Source organism: Bos taurus, chromosome X (assembly GCF_002263795.3).
Source record: "Bos taurus isolate L1 Dominette 01449 registration number 42190680 breed Hereford chromosome X, ARS-UCD2.0, whole genome shotgun sequence".
In the NCBI taxonomy this organism is placed as follows: domain Eukaryota; kingdom Metazoa; phylum Chordata; class Mammalia; order Artiodactyla; family Bovidae; genus Bos; species Bos taurus.
The window spans coordinates 134,546,452-134,560,491 of record NC_037357.1 but is presented as its reverse complement, the minus strand read 5'-3'; the positions used below and the strand labels follow the sequence as shown (position 1 = coordinate 134,560,491).

The 14,040-nt window shown below is 45.2% G+C and overlaps 1 protein-coding gene across 4 annotated transcripts in view; it reads left to right on the top strand.

Annotated features, from left to right (window-relative positions):
- The window catches only part of LOC101902122 (uncharacterized), a 493,329-nt gene that overhangs the window by 343,746 nt on the left and 135,543 nt on the right, over window positions 1–14,040 (top strand). For 3 of the 4 annotated variants that reach the window (XR_009493624.1, XR_009493623.1, XR_009493625.1), the window contains exon 7: window positions 790–894. The exons of the other annotated variant lie outside the window; for it this stretch is intronic. The gene's annotated coding sequence lies outside the window, so the exon portion shown is untranslated. The remainder of the gene's footprint in view (window positions 1–789; window positions 895–14,040) is intronic. 4 annotated transcript variants of the gene reach the window in all.

Genomic DNA, 14,040 nt, shown 5'->3' with positions numbered 1-14,040 from the left:
CTTAGTTGCTCTGCAGCAGGAGGGATCTTCCCAGACCAGGATTTGAACCAGTGTCCCCTGCATTGCAAAGCAGACTGTTAACCCCTGGACCATACATTTCCTTTAGCTCTTGCAATTTCTTACCTGTTTTAGCCCTCAGAAGACCACTCTCCTGCAGAAGACTAGCACAGCAGTTCCAAGCACAAACTCTGGGAGAAGCCATCCTTACCTCTTATTGGCCGTGTAACCTCAGACCAGTGTCTGAAGCTCTCTGTGGCTGTACTGTCATTTGCAAAAGAGGGATAGCATATACCTTCAGGTGGGATTGCTGTGAAAACGGAGCCCACGAAATGAAAGCTCAGGGGAACAGTCCTTGGCCTGTGGCAAGTGCTCACAAGTGAGTGCTCCTGCTGTTATTACAGATGGAGACAATGATGTCTTGACTTGTAGACAATAATGTGATATGAAGATGCTGCTTCATGTCCCGAGTCCACAGCCGTGGTTTCCTAGTTTGGATGCAAGTCTGGTTCCAGGCTCCTCTGCTAAGGGCAGTGGAGAGCGTGACCCTCGGGACTCTTGCCCTGCAGTTTTTTCTCCACGACGGGGGCACGTTCCTCTTATCCTCCTTTGTGGGTCACAGTGCAAATCCTCGCCTCCTCACAGTGGACGCAAGAACCAAATCATTTATAAGCAGCTAAAAATTACAGAGGTCTGCAAAGGGTTCAGTGGTGTTAGGACTTCATGATTTTAAGTGACGATTCCTCATTATATAGCTACAAGTATGTCATGGATACATTGTTCACCATCTAGGTCCTTGCTGCTCCTGCTGCTGCTAAGTCACTTCAATCGTGTCCGACTCTGTGCAATCCCATAGACGGCAGCCCACCAGAGTCCCCTGTCCCTGGGATTCTCCAGGTAAGAACACTGGAGTGGGTTGCCATTTCCTTAAATCAAGAAAATAACACATCCACAGAGATGCTTCAGCATCTTTTAGCATTCAGTGTAAAAGATACTGGATGAAGGTTTCTTTCTTTATTCCTTGCATTGTATTTTTATTGCAATTTGCATTTCTGGATTGACTTTGGTATTCTGCTTATGTTTTTATTTTGCTTGTGTTTTTCATTTAACTTACAGATAATAAGAACAGACATCTAGGTACATAGAAAGGATTTTGAAGAGAAGCAGACCGAGTAAAGAAAAAATATTTGGGGCCAACATCAAAATTTCCAAGCAGGTAGAAAATATAAACCAAATCCCAAATATTGGGTGCCAAATTTGATAGATTCCTGGCACTTGTGGCCGTCTGTCTGTAAGAAATCCTATGTGAACAATTTTGGGGCATCAAGTAGCTTATAAAGAGAACTATTTGATGTGTTGAGCAAAGGAATGAACAATAGCCATAGGATTCAAATTTCCTGAAAATTCTCTGGAGTTCAGAGTGAAGGGAATTTTGATTTTGGCACACTGTATCTCAGAGTTGGCTGAACTGAACACATTTCAAAAATAGTTTGAACTCTCAGTGGAGCCTAAAGCATATTTTTTTTTTTCCCCCACAAGCCTTAAAGCCAAGTCTTATTTTATCCAGAAGTTTTAGTTCTTTCCGTCCCAGGGGAGAATGTAAATTTGGACACTTCTGAAATGAATTAGACCATTTAGGTTAAGATGGATGGCCTGTCAAATACAGTCATAAACTCTAGGAGGCAGACTTCAGGGTATTCACACTCTTCCCATCCTCTCCCTCATGGAACATGCTTGGTTGGTGTGACCAAAAGGAAGTACGACTCTTTTTTTTTTTCACGTTTCCGTGTTCTGTATCAGAGGGGAACCTGATTCCAGGCCGTGGGGACACAGGTTTCTAGATCATCCGTCAGTGAATCCGGTTCCTACTTTACATTTTAAACATCGGTGACTGCATGTAGATAGCAAAGGGCAATCAGCTTTCTTGTTGTTGTTCAGTCTCTAAGTTGTGTCTGACTCTTTGCGACCTCATGGACTGCAGCATGCCAGGATTCCCTGTTCTTTGGTACCTCCCAGAGTTGGCTCAGGCTCACATCTATCGAGTCAGTGATGCCATCCAACCACCTCATCCTCTGTCACCCCTTCTCCTCCTGCAATCAACGTTTCCCCCTCCCCTTAAAATTATATTTGGCAAACCTTATTCTTACATTATTTACAAAATTTAATCTGCCTATGTCTTTTGCTTCTGTTTTATAAATATTAGAGAAGGGTGCTTCCCAATGCTTGTTTCATTTTGTATCCTTCCTGTTTAATTACACTGAGAAAGATGGAAGGGACACGTACGTAGTCAGGTAATGTTTCATCGGGAGCAAGAACTATATTTTTCACCTCCAAATAAATAGCGCCTGAATATCTCATAATGATGTCTTCCTTCCTTCGTTGAAACAAGTTTTCGACAGAAATACTTCATTCGCCAGAACTTGCCTAAAAGTAGCATCCAAGTCCTAACTCATGTCTATAAAGCTGCAATCAAAAAAAATTTTTTTTTTTTTTTGGCTATGCATTTGAACATTTTGAAGTTCCTGGATGGCAACAGGATGAAAAAACTAACCTTTTCCCTTAAATGACGACTTTGTAGAAATGAATATACCCGTTGTTTTTTGAACTTCAAACATATGGCGTAGTTCTCAGGTACCTTTGAAGCCGGGCTCGTTTTTTGGCACGGTTTACAGCGCAGCCACTGGAAAAGCTTTCGCCGTCCCGTAGGCTCAACTGTAATATTCCAAACGGTGGTTTTCAGCAGACCTGGTTTCCTCCGAAATACGTACACGCTGGCCACTTCAAGGAAAGATTGTGAATACCTGCGTCTCTTTGGCTTCATACCTGTGTTCCCTCCTGTGTCTTAATTGTTGTTAGCTCTTTAGCAAGTTGCTGTCTGCCTCTTCATTTGGTAGAACGTTCTGTTGATGTCAGTTCTATAATGTAACCTATGTTTTCCGTTCTTACTGTGGCAAATTACATTCATACCACTTCCTCGTCATACAAATTACATTAGAGAAAAATCTCATTTGTTTAAGACACTGAAAGGTTATATACATTAAAGGGAGCTGGCAGGAAGCATTAAACACAGAACCAAGGGCAGTATTACAAAGGCACTAAATTTTAAGTGCCTGCTTTATTTGCTTGTTAGGGGAATAACTGAAACTTGCTCCTACTGAATTTTACAATCTTTTAGGGTGGAAGACTCACAGATGCCACACGACACCTGATTTTCAACAGCAACAGTATCCCTCTCAGCAGGTGAAAGCTGCTCAGCTTCATGTATCCCAGTACCACCAAGCAAATAGTTTGTGTCCTATGAGTATAAAATATGTCAACAGGGTAGTTCAGCTAATAGGTGCTGGCATTGTTTTCCCACGAAGGTCTCAGTGTAGAGTCTAATGGAAGTTACCCGGCTGAAAATGAAGGCCACTCGTTGCATAATATGGAAATAAATTACATTGCTCTTTAGACCACAGGACCCTAATTTGTGAGTTCACGGCCATCACGTCAAACCTTGTCATGTCATGCTTCTTCACATCTGTTGGTTTCCTGGCAGAGAAATCTCTCCTGAGAACACAGGAAGGGTCTGGCAAGGCAGATACTGACATTTCCTACGATGGTTATTTCCCAGCTGACATATTGGAGGAATAACTTTAAAAAAAAATTTTACCAGATGTGCAGTGTACTTTTTGAATATATATGCACGTGTGTGTGTATGTATGTATATACACTTTCTCGTAAATCAATCTCTCTTTTTATATTAATATCATTGGAAACAACTCTTCTTCCAACTTCATGATGTCTGGTTGCTCACATGTTCATTAAAGGCTCTGATTGTTTCTCTGTTGACCACGCTCAACTTCAGCTTGAGAATGGGGCAGATCGAAGCGGGATAGAATCTCTTTCAGTGTGGTCAGATGAGTGGGACGGTGCAAATGAGACAGTATCTGGTGGCAGATGTTAGACTCTTGTGTTTTTGGCGGGGAGTTCCCCATGTCAGAGGCGGTGTAGCACAGTCCGGAAACTGTCCGTGAAGCATCTCCACTATGTCATATCTCCCGGCTTCTCCCACGCAGTCGAAATCCACACAGTGCATCGTTTCCTCACGTCGGGATACGGCCCGTATTTAAGGAAGTAGGAATGGCAGGGATTGGACTGCACTGCTGTGTGTCCAACGTGTGTTCACATCCATGTCCTATCAGTAACATCACGTGTAACCCACAAAGCATTATGCGGGTTGTGGCATCTTTCAAAAGGCTGTTTCGTGTCATCTTCAAAGCAGGCTTTTGGCCCAGAGCTTTGTCAGCAAATTTAATTAAGAGAACTGAAACTGTTAGTTTGCACAGCTGTGTCTGACTCTTTGCGCCCTCCATGGACTGTAGCCCGCCAGGCTCCTCTGTCCATGGGATTCTCCAGGCAAGCATACTAGAGTTGGTTGCCTTTCCCTTCTCCAGGGCATCTTCCTGACCCAGGCATTGAACTCGGGTCTCCTGCTTTGCAGGCAGATTCTTTACCATCTGAGCCACCAGGGAAGCCCCAAATTTAATTATATCTATGTTTAATATCACCCCTTATAAAGCGTTGTGCCATATGCTAAGTTGCTTCAGTCGTATCCAACTCTTTCTCACCCTAAGGACTATAGCCCACCAACTTTTCTGTCCATGGGATTCTCCAGGCAAGGATACTCGAGTGGGTTGCCATGCCTTCCTCCAGGGGATCTTGATATCAAGTGTTAGATAACACCTGTTTTCCAGGCATTGCTGTTCCCATTGCAAACCTGTCCTGGAATAGAGCCCATGTGATGTGACTTCACTCATCACTGGGATTCACCACCCAGTCTGGCAAACAAGTCTTAGAAAATGAAAGATCAGTTGGTAAAGAGAAGTTGTCTCTTGAACTTCATCTTGTGAAAGAGATTGCTTTGAGCCCCAAAATGCAAACACTACCCTTACCCCCTGTTTCTTATCTTTCTACACTCCACCTCTGTTCATGCCAACAAACACCCCAGAATCTCTGACCACTCACTTATCTTTTACCCCAAACTAAAAGCATCTGCTACTGCTGGTTCCGCATCATCTGTGACTCTTGAGCAAGAAGGAAGCCCCTTGTTGAATAGAAAAGCCGTGGAAGAGACCTTGTCCCAACTTGACTGAAACTGGAAGAACTCGGACTTGACCTGTTTTATATATATATATGAATTCTGTCGAGACTTTTGCAAAGCCTGGAGATGTTGAAACCCACGCTAGGACACACGGCTGTTCTCTGAGGCCTGTGCAGAACTCATCGGACTAAGAGGAACAGAAAATGCAAGTAGAGAAGCAACTGAAGGAACCTCTGGGTTGGAGCATGCAAAACAGAACCCAGTGTTCCATTTCGCATAATGCAAGAATCTGGACCAAACGACCATGATATCTCAAGGTCGCATCTGGAAAAGTCAGAGTTCTAAATCAGTTGATGATTTCATAGCAGCATCCTGAAACTGCTGCTCCAGTGCCCATTTGCATCAATAAAATCGTCCTGTCACCCTCTCCATGGCTGCTCCACCACAGCGATCCCAGTCGCTGTCACGCGGGCAGACCTGACCCTGTGTTCAAACTTCGTTTGAAGTTTATCGAGATGTGCTGCGCTTGTAGACCTGTTCAGTTCTCTTCATCCTCCTGGCGACGGAGCCAGGAAGGCCAGAGGAGAAGGGAGTGGCCAAAGGCACACAGGGTCAGGTCTGCCCGCGTGACAGCGACTGGGATCGCTGTGGTGGAGCGGCCGTGGAGAGGGTGACGGGACGATTTTATTGATGCAAATGGGCGCTGGAGCGGCAGTTTCAGGATGCTGCTATGAAATCGTCAACCGTTTTAGAACTCTGACTTTTCCAGATGCGACCTTGAGATACCATGGGAAACTTATAATGAAAAACCCAGTGGACTGGAGCTACTGTACAGCACAAGGAGCTCTGCCCAATATTCTATAATAACCTAAATGGGAAGAGGATCTGGGTTGGGAAGATCCCCTGGAGGAGGGCATGGCAGCCCACTCCAGTATTCTTGCCTGGAGAATCCCATGGACAGAGGAGACTGGTGGGCTATGGTCCATGGGGTCACAGAGAATCAGACACAACTGAGCGACTTTCACTTTCACTGTCAATCCCACTGTCCCAGTTTATCCCTCTGCTCTTTATCCCTGGAAACCCTACGTTTGTTTCCTGTGTCTGTGACTCTATTTCTGTTTAGTTAATGAGTTCTTTTGTAGCCTTTTTTAAGAGTCCACATCCATGTGATATCATCTGATGTTTGTCTTTGATTTCGCTCAGTATGACAATCTCTGGATCCATCCATGTTGCTGCAAATGGGATTATTTCGTTCTTTTTTTATGGCTGGGGAAACAGGAGAAATAATTTACCCTTCTAAAGTCTACATTGCCATGTTTTTTAGTCTGATTGTAAAGTTGTATGTCTGTTCAGTTCAGTTCAGTCGCTCAGCCGTGTCCGACTCTTTGTGACCCCGTGGACTGCAGGCCTCCCTGTCCATCACTGACTCCCGGAGTTGACTCAAATCATGTCCATTGAGGCGGTGATGCCATCCAACCATCTCATCCTCTGTGGCTCATACAGTAAAGAATCCGCCTGCAATGTGGAAGAGCTGGATTGGGAAGATCCCCTGGAGGAGGGCATGGCAACCCACTCCAGTATTCTTGTCTGGAGAATCCCTTGGACAGAGGAGCCTGGTGGGCTACAGTCCATGGGGTCAGAAAGAGTCAGACACGAATGGGGGACTAAGCATATACAACAAAGCGGAACTTGGTCTCTCGGCCTTTGACAAGCGACCCCTTCCAAAACCATCTCAGAATGGAGCCTTGGACCTAAATGCAAAATGCAAAACTTTAACCGTGCTAGAAAATCACATACAATAAAAATCTAGATAACCTCTGGCTTGGCAACCAATTTCTACATACACCCAAAAAAGAATGACCCATCAAAGAAAGAAAATAAGAGTTCCTTAAAATAAGGAACTGCACTATTAGAAGAATCGAAAATATATGACAGAGACCAGAAGGAAGTATTTACAAAACACATATGAAGGAGTTGTGTCCAAATATACAAAGAACTCGTAGAAGTCAACAACAGCACAAACAACTCAGGTCAAAATCAGAAAGAAAAGAAAAAAACTGAACAGGCTTATCAACAAAATAATATATAGCTGCCAGATAAGCATTTAAAAGGATATTAAATGTATTTTTTAAAGGGAATTAAAAATTAAAATTATGAGTTATTTCCACACCATTAGAATAGTTAAAACAAAACAGAATAAATTCTGCCCCCCACCAAAAGAAAACACCACCACCAGTTGCTGGAGACTATGTAGAGAAATAGGAAATTTCATTCATTGACGGGGAGGAGATGCAAAACGCACTTTGAAACACACTTGGGCAGTTTCTGAGAAAGCTAAACGTTGGCCACCAGTACAGTCCAGCAGTCAAGCTCCTGAATATGTGCCCCACTGACCTGAAAATGTCCACACACACACAGACTTGCACACAAACATGTGTATCAGCTTTACTTTGAATTCACCCACAGCTGGAAATGATCAAGATGTCATTTCGTAGATGAGGAAACTCTGGTGGAGCATGGGATGTAATTCAGTTCAGTTTAGTTCAGTCGCTCAGTCGTGTCCAACTCTTTGCAACCCCATGGACTGCAGCACGCCAGGCCTCCCTGTCCATCACCAACTCCCAGAACTTACTCAAACTCATGTCCATTGAGTCAGTGATGCCATCCAACCGTCTCATCCTCTGTCATCCCCTTCTTCTTCTGCCTTCAATCTTTCCCAGCATTGGGCTCTTTTCAAATAGTTATTTGAATCAGGTGGCCAAAGTATTGGAGTTTCAGCTTCAGCATCAGTCCTTCCAATGAATATTCAGGACTGATTTCCTTTAGGATGGACTGGTTGGAATATGATTCAGTAACATGAAAACAGAGTAAGTGAGCAGATCACAGAAGAAGTGGAGAAATCTTAAATGCATATTGCTGAGTGCGGGAGCCAGTCTTCACAGAATCCATTCTGTGTGTGATTCCATTTGTGTGGCATTCTGGAGAACGGATGGTTAGAGGTGGTCGAACATTTGTGCTCTACAGATTGGGCTGGAGGGTGCAGACTGATTAGTTAGGTGATGTCCAAGCCTTTTACGGGGCTTCCCTGATGGCTCAGTTGGTAAAGAATCCACCTGTAATGCAGGCAACCCCGGTTCGATTCCTGGGTCAGGAAGATGCCCTGGAGAAGGGATAGGCTACCCACTCCAATATTCTTGGGCTTCCCTGGTGGCTCAGCTGGTAAAGAATCTGCCTGAAATGTGGGGGACCTGGGTTTGATCCCTGAGTTGGGAAGATCCCCTGGAGAAGGGAATGGCTACCCACTCCAGTATTCTGGTCTAGAGAATTCCAAAAGACGTCGCAAAATGTTGGACACGACTGAGCGACTTTTGACTTTCAAGCCCTTTACATGAGGTGGAAGAGCCTCATATGATACATAGCACAAGGAATTTGCAAAATCTCTCAAAGTTTACAGCACAGATAACAAACGTGGGCATTACTTTTCGGAGTCACCTAAGTTAGAGGATTGGGGATAGAATGCAGAGTGTGGTGAAAGAGTCTGGGTTGCAAACACCGTGCACAAAATACCTGGGTGAAGGAGGTGCAGAGGGAAAGAGCTGAGGTCAGTAACCTCAGGAAAGAGCAGAGACTCTGTGAATAAAGGCAGAAGCAGCTGCGTGGGCACAGGCTGCTCAAGGTCTAGCCCGCACTGTGAGTGGTGAATGGTCTGTTGCGGTGATCAGGCAGCACATGTATACTGGACGTCAACAGTAACTATAGAGGTCGTGGGGCTCCCCTGGTGGCTCAGTGGTAAAGAATCCGCCTGCCAATGCAGGAGACGTTGGAGATGTGAGTTCAATTCCTGGGTCGGGAAGATCTTGCCCCTGGAGGAGGAAATGCAACCCACTCCAGTATTCTTGCCTGGAGAAGCCCACAGGCAGAGGAGCCTGGAGCGCTACAGTCCTTGGGGTCGCACAGAGTCAGACATGAGCGACTAAATAACAACAAATGGGTAAGTGGGTGGTAGGGGCCGGATTTCTCAGTGTCTGCAGGGACGGTTGCCAAGTGCCAGTCAGGAGGTACATGGGTCCATGTGGTCATGGATTAGGTGGGAGGCATATGCATACATTCGTGTGTGGGCTAATATAAATCCAGATGTTTACATGCAGGAATATTTTTACATGTCTGGCTATACATGGGTTACTGTACTTTGGAAATGTTTGTGCAAAATTTAAAACAAGTCTAAACTAACCCCTGATGATGAAGCTGAGACTTGAGGTTATCTTGGATACACTTAAGTATGTCAGGAGAGGGAAATTTGTCAAGATGAAGAGACCATTCTGAATTGTAATCTATCTCATATTTGTGCAGGTGAAGATCGTAGAGCTGTATTCTTAAAAGCGTGAAACTGTTACTCGCTCAGTTGTGTCTGACTCTTTGCGACCCCAAGGTCTGTAGCCCAGCCAGACCTCTGTGGCGACTCCAATGTCCATGGGATTCTCCAGGCAAGAATACTGGAGAGCGTTGCCATTCCCTTCTCCAGGGGACCTTCCCGACCCAGGGATCGAACTTGGATCTCCTGCGTTGCAGGCAGATTCTTTACCATCTGAGCCACCAAGGAAACCCCTGTATTCTTATGGGTTGTACAATTCACTCTAAGTCAAACTATGCCTCAGTCTGTAAACAGTTGAATAGATGATTTCACAGTGCGGTAAGAGTATTCCTTTGCATGGCATTGGAACCGTCCTTTCTACAAGGAGTGGAAGTTATGAGAGAAATCTCAGAGATTTTTAAGGATGTTCAAAGTCAGGCCCCTGGCAGCCTGGCTTGTTGAGGACATGAGATAAAAGTGAGACAAAGCCTCGGTTTCCTCCCGGCCCCTGCTGAGGCTCCAGAGAATACTTGTATTTTGAGGAATGTCCTTCTTTACTGTGGGGTGTTTCAGCTAACCATCAACATCTGAAAGGCCAATGGAAGTTAGAAAATCGCTCATTTGTCATTCCCTGGTGGGCTTTGGGGTTTTGTTGGCTTGTAATTATCTACTCTGGTTCATTGGTACACTCCACTCCCCCCATGCTTTGGTTCAGCATCACTGATTGGTGAGGATGAAATTCAGATGGGGTTGTGTTTTTCTGTTGTCTTCACCAAGCTGCAGTGAGTAGAAGTTCTTCTCTGTTCATTTAGATAGTTTATTATTGGATCCCCTGCATTCAAATTCCTCCTAACTCTGTAACTAGTAACCCTGACAGTAAAGTGCAACTGCTAAGGGGGTGAGAAGTTGAATTCATTTCAAGTCACACACCTGCCTTTTCTTCACTTAACAGCGTGAGGATCATGCAATAATTTTGACCTTGGCTTATGCATAGACATTCGTGTTCTGATTGTTTGTTCTCCGGGCTCCATGCCTCTATTTAAAACTGAAATGCTCTTGTAACGAAACAAAACAGGAAGGTCCTCACTAACAGAATTAAAAGGAGTAATTTCCTAAAAAAAAAAAAAAGTTCCATCTGGATTCCTGAAACATTGATCACTAAGCCAAGATGGAGAAAACGGACTGTAACAGGGGAAATGGCATGTTCCAACGCGGGATGAACTTGAACATCTGGAAGAGACGGTTGGAGGGTGGACCTCAGTAAATGACAACCTTGCCTGGTGTTCAAAAAGCACAGGCTTCTCAAACCTGCAGATGGAGGTGACCTGTGGGATTAGTGAATGTGGGAAAATTGAGTGTTATGGCCAGCTGTGGGCGTGCTCATTTTTCTTTTCTGGTAATCATTCCACCCTTTCAAAATGCTTTGTTAACCAGTGAAAGTTTAAAAGGTGTATTTTTATAACTAGATGAACATCTATGACATGCCAAGTTCAGATTTCAGTATTATTCTTCTGCTGTTGGGCAAGGCAGTGTGGTCTCTGTAGATAAAAGTTCTGAATGAATTATTTTGGAGTGAGGGGACTCTCTCATCATTCACATGCCTTCAGAGGAGAATGTAAGAGTGGGTGGTATAATTCCCTGTGGGAATTTCCTACAATGCCCTGAGTTGCCTGCCCCTGGTCTGGGACCCACAGAAGATTAATGTCCAAAAGAAATTAGCAGCTGGCACTTGGTGATTATTTCTGCCTTTTAGCTGTCAAGCCTGGCCTCTCAGTCCCATAGCAGTTATAAGACAAAAATGACTGTGAATTCAGAGAATGACCCCAGCGAGCTGGCCGAGTAGGTTCTAACAAAAGCGTTGTGTAGAAGCTTAATAGGGGTGCAGTGTGTAAGAGGTGTTCTGAAATTATATCCTTTCATCAACAGATTCTGTCAGCAAGAACTCTAGAGCATCTTTCAAAGCCATGTCCTTTAAAAAAATTTTTTTTTATTTTATATCAAAGTATAGCTGATTAACAGTGTTGTGTTTCAGGAGGACAGCGAAGGGATCCAGCCATACATATACATGTATCCATTCTCCCCCAAACTCCTCTCCTATAAAGGTTGCCACGTGACATCGGGCAGAGCAAAGCCACATCCTTCTCTCGGGTCAGCTTTTCTCCTTCAGTTCTTGTCTTGTTGCAGCAATTGAAATGCCAGACAAGGACAGTTCAAGCAGGCAGGGTTTATTAAGCAAGTAGCAAACTGCACTCTCCTGAACCATGAGAGAGGACCAACCTCCCCCATCTTATGTTTCACTATTTATGTCCTTTGTTCCCTCTCCTAAGTAAGCCTAATCAATTCTGCCCCATGCAAAACAGGGCTTGGACCCTCGACCAACCAAGGAAGGGAATGCAAATAAGGCATATGCTCAAGGCCAGTCAGGGAAGGGGGCTTGTACCCTTGACCAACCAGGGAAGGGAATGCAAATAAGGCATACCCTCAAGGCCAGTCAGGGAAGGGGGCGTGTACACTTGACCAATCAGAGAAAGGAATGCAAATAAGTCTTATGTTCAAGGCCAAGCAGGGAAGAGGGCTGTGCACCCTTGACCAATCAGGGAAGGGAATGCAAATAAGGCATACCCTCAAGGCCAGTCAGGGAAGGGGGCGTGTCGGGCATGTTTTCCCTCCGAGGTCTTCACCCGGGCTGCAGGTTCCATTGTTGGAGGGCTTTCTCCTTGCTTTGTTTGCCCTTCTTTGTGGTTCTGCTGGTCACCGTCATCTCAGATTTCTTTTTCCTTTTCTAGCTACCTAACGCTTCTATTGGAGAAAGCAATGGCACCCCACTCCAGTACTCTTGCCTGGAAAATCCCATGGACGGAAGAGCCTGGTGGGCTGCAGTCCATGGGGTCGCTAGGAGTCGGACACGACTGAGCGACTTCACTTTCCCTTTTCACTTTCATGCATTGGAGAGGGACATGGCAACCCACTCCAGTGTTCTTGCCTGGAGAATCCCAGGGACTGGGGACCTGGTGGGCTGCCGTCTATGGGGTCGGACAGAGTCGGACACGACTGAAGCGACTTAGCAGCAGCAGCAGCAGCAGCAGCAGCAACGCTCCTATCCAACTTCATCTTTACCAACTAGCCCAAGGCACCCTGCAGTGGACAACTCAACAGTTTCTCTGCTTCCCCTGTTCTCATTCACTGTGCAGCAGCCCTGCTGATATTTATTTAACGACTGTGTTTAGGAAAAGCTTTTCAAGAAGATTGAGAGGCTGGAACAGAGGTTTCCTACCTATCCATGCCCCAACCCCAAACATCCATGGCCTCCTCTGGATCAGCACTGATCATCAAAATGGTACATTTATTTTTTCCACCAGGGAAGACCCTACATTGACACATCACAGTCACCCAAAGTCCATAGTTTACCATAGGGTCCACACTTGGTTTTGTATATTCTACAAGAACCAACAAATGTATAGCAACATGTATTGTTCTGTGTTCACTGAAGAGTCCCGCAGAAAAGGAGACGGCAACCCACTGCAGTATTCTTGCCTGGGAAATCCCATGGACAGAGGAGCCTGGTGGGCTGCAGTCCATGGGGTTGCAAGGAGTTGGACATGACTGACTGAACTACAACAATGACAGCAATCCTTTTGTGCAATATCATGGGGTATTTTCACTGCCCCTAAACATCCTCTGTACTTTACTTTTTCATCCTTCACTCCCCACCCCGCCTTAATCAGTGCCAATCACTGATTCTGTTACCATCTCCATAGTTTTGTCTTTTCCAAAATATCCTGCGACTGGAACCATGCAGCATAGAAGCTTCTCCCATTGGCACCTTCAGTTACTGGTGTCCATTTAAATGTCCTCTATGTCCCTGGCGGTTTATTGTTGTTTGGCGACTAAGTTGTGTCCGACTCTTTGTGACCCCATGGACTGTAGCCCACCTGGCTCCTCTGTCCATGGGATTCTCCATGCAAGAATACTGGAGTGGGTTGCCATGCCCTTCTCCAGGGGGTCTTCCCCATCCAAGGATTGAATCCATTTCTCCTGTATTGGCAGGTAGACTGTTTACCACTGAGCCACCAGGGAAGCCCTCCACATCCCTTGTTGTCATTGTTCAGTCGCTCGGTCAGGTCCAACACTCTTTGCGACCCCATGGGCTGCAGTATGCCAGGCTTCCCTGCCCATCACCAACTCCTGGAGTTCACTCAAATTCATGTGCATCGAGTCAGTGATGCCATCCAACCATCTCATCCTCTGTCATCCCCTTCTCCTCCTGCCTTCAATCTTTGGCTCTTTTCTAACGAGTCAGTTCTTCACATCAGGTGGCCAAAGTATTGGAGTTTCAGCTTCAGCATCAGTCCTTCCAATGAATATTCAGGACTGATTTCCTTCAGGATTGACTGGTTTGGTCTCCTTGCAGTCTGAGGGACTCTCAAGAGTCTCTCCAACACCACAGTTCAAAGGCATCAATTCTTCAGTGCTCAGCTTTCTTCCATGTCCCTAGTTGTCTATAAAAACATAAATCAGATTGCATAGCTCCCTTCACTTTAAAAATCCCTATTGACTTGCCCTGAAAACTTACTGTGTCTTCAGAATCTTCCAGCTGGTTTTGTGGACA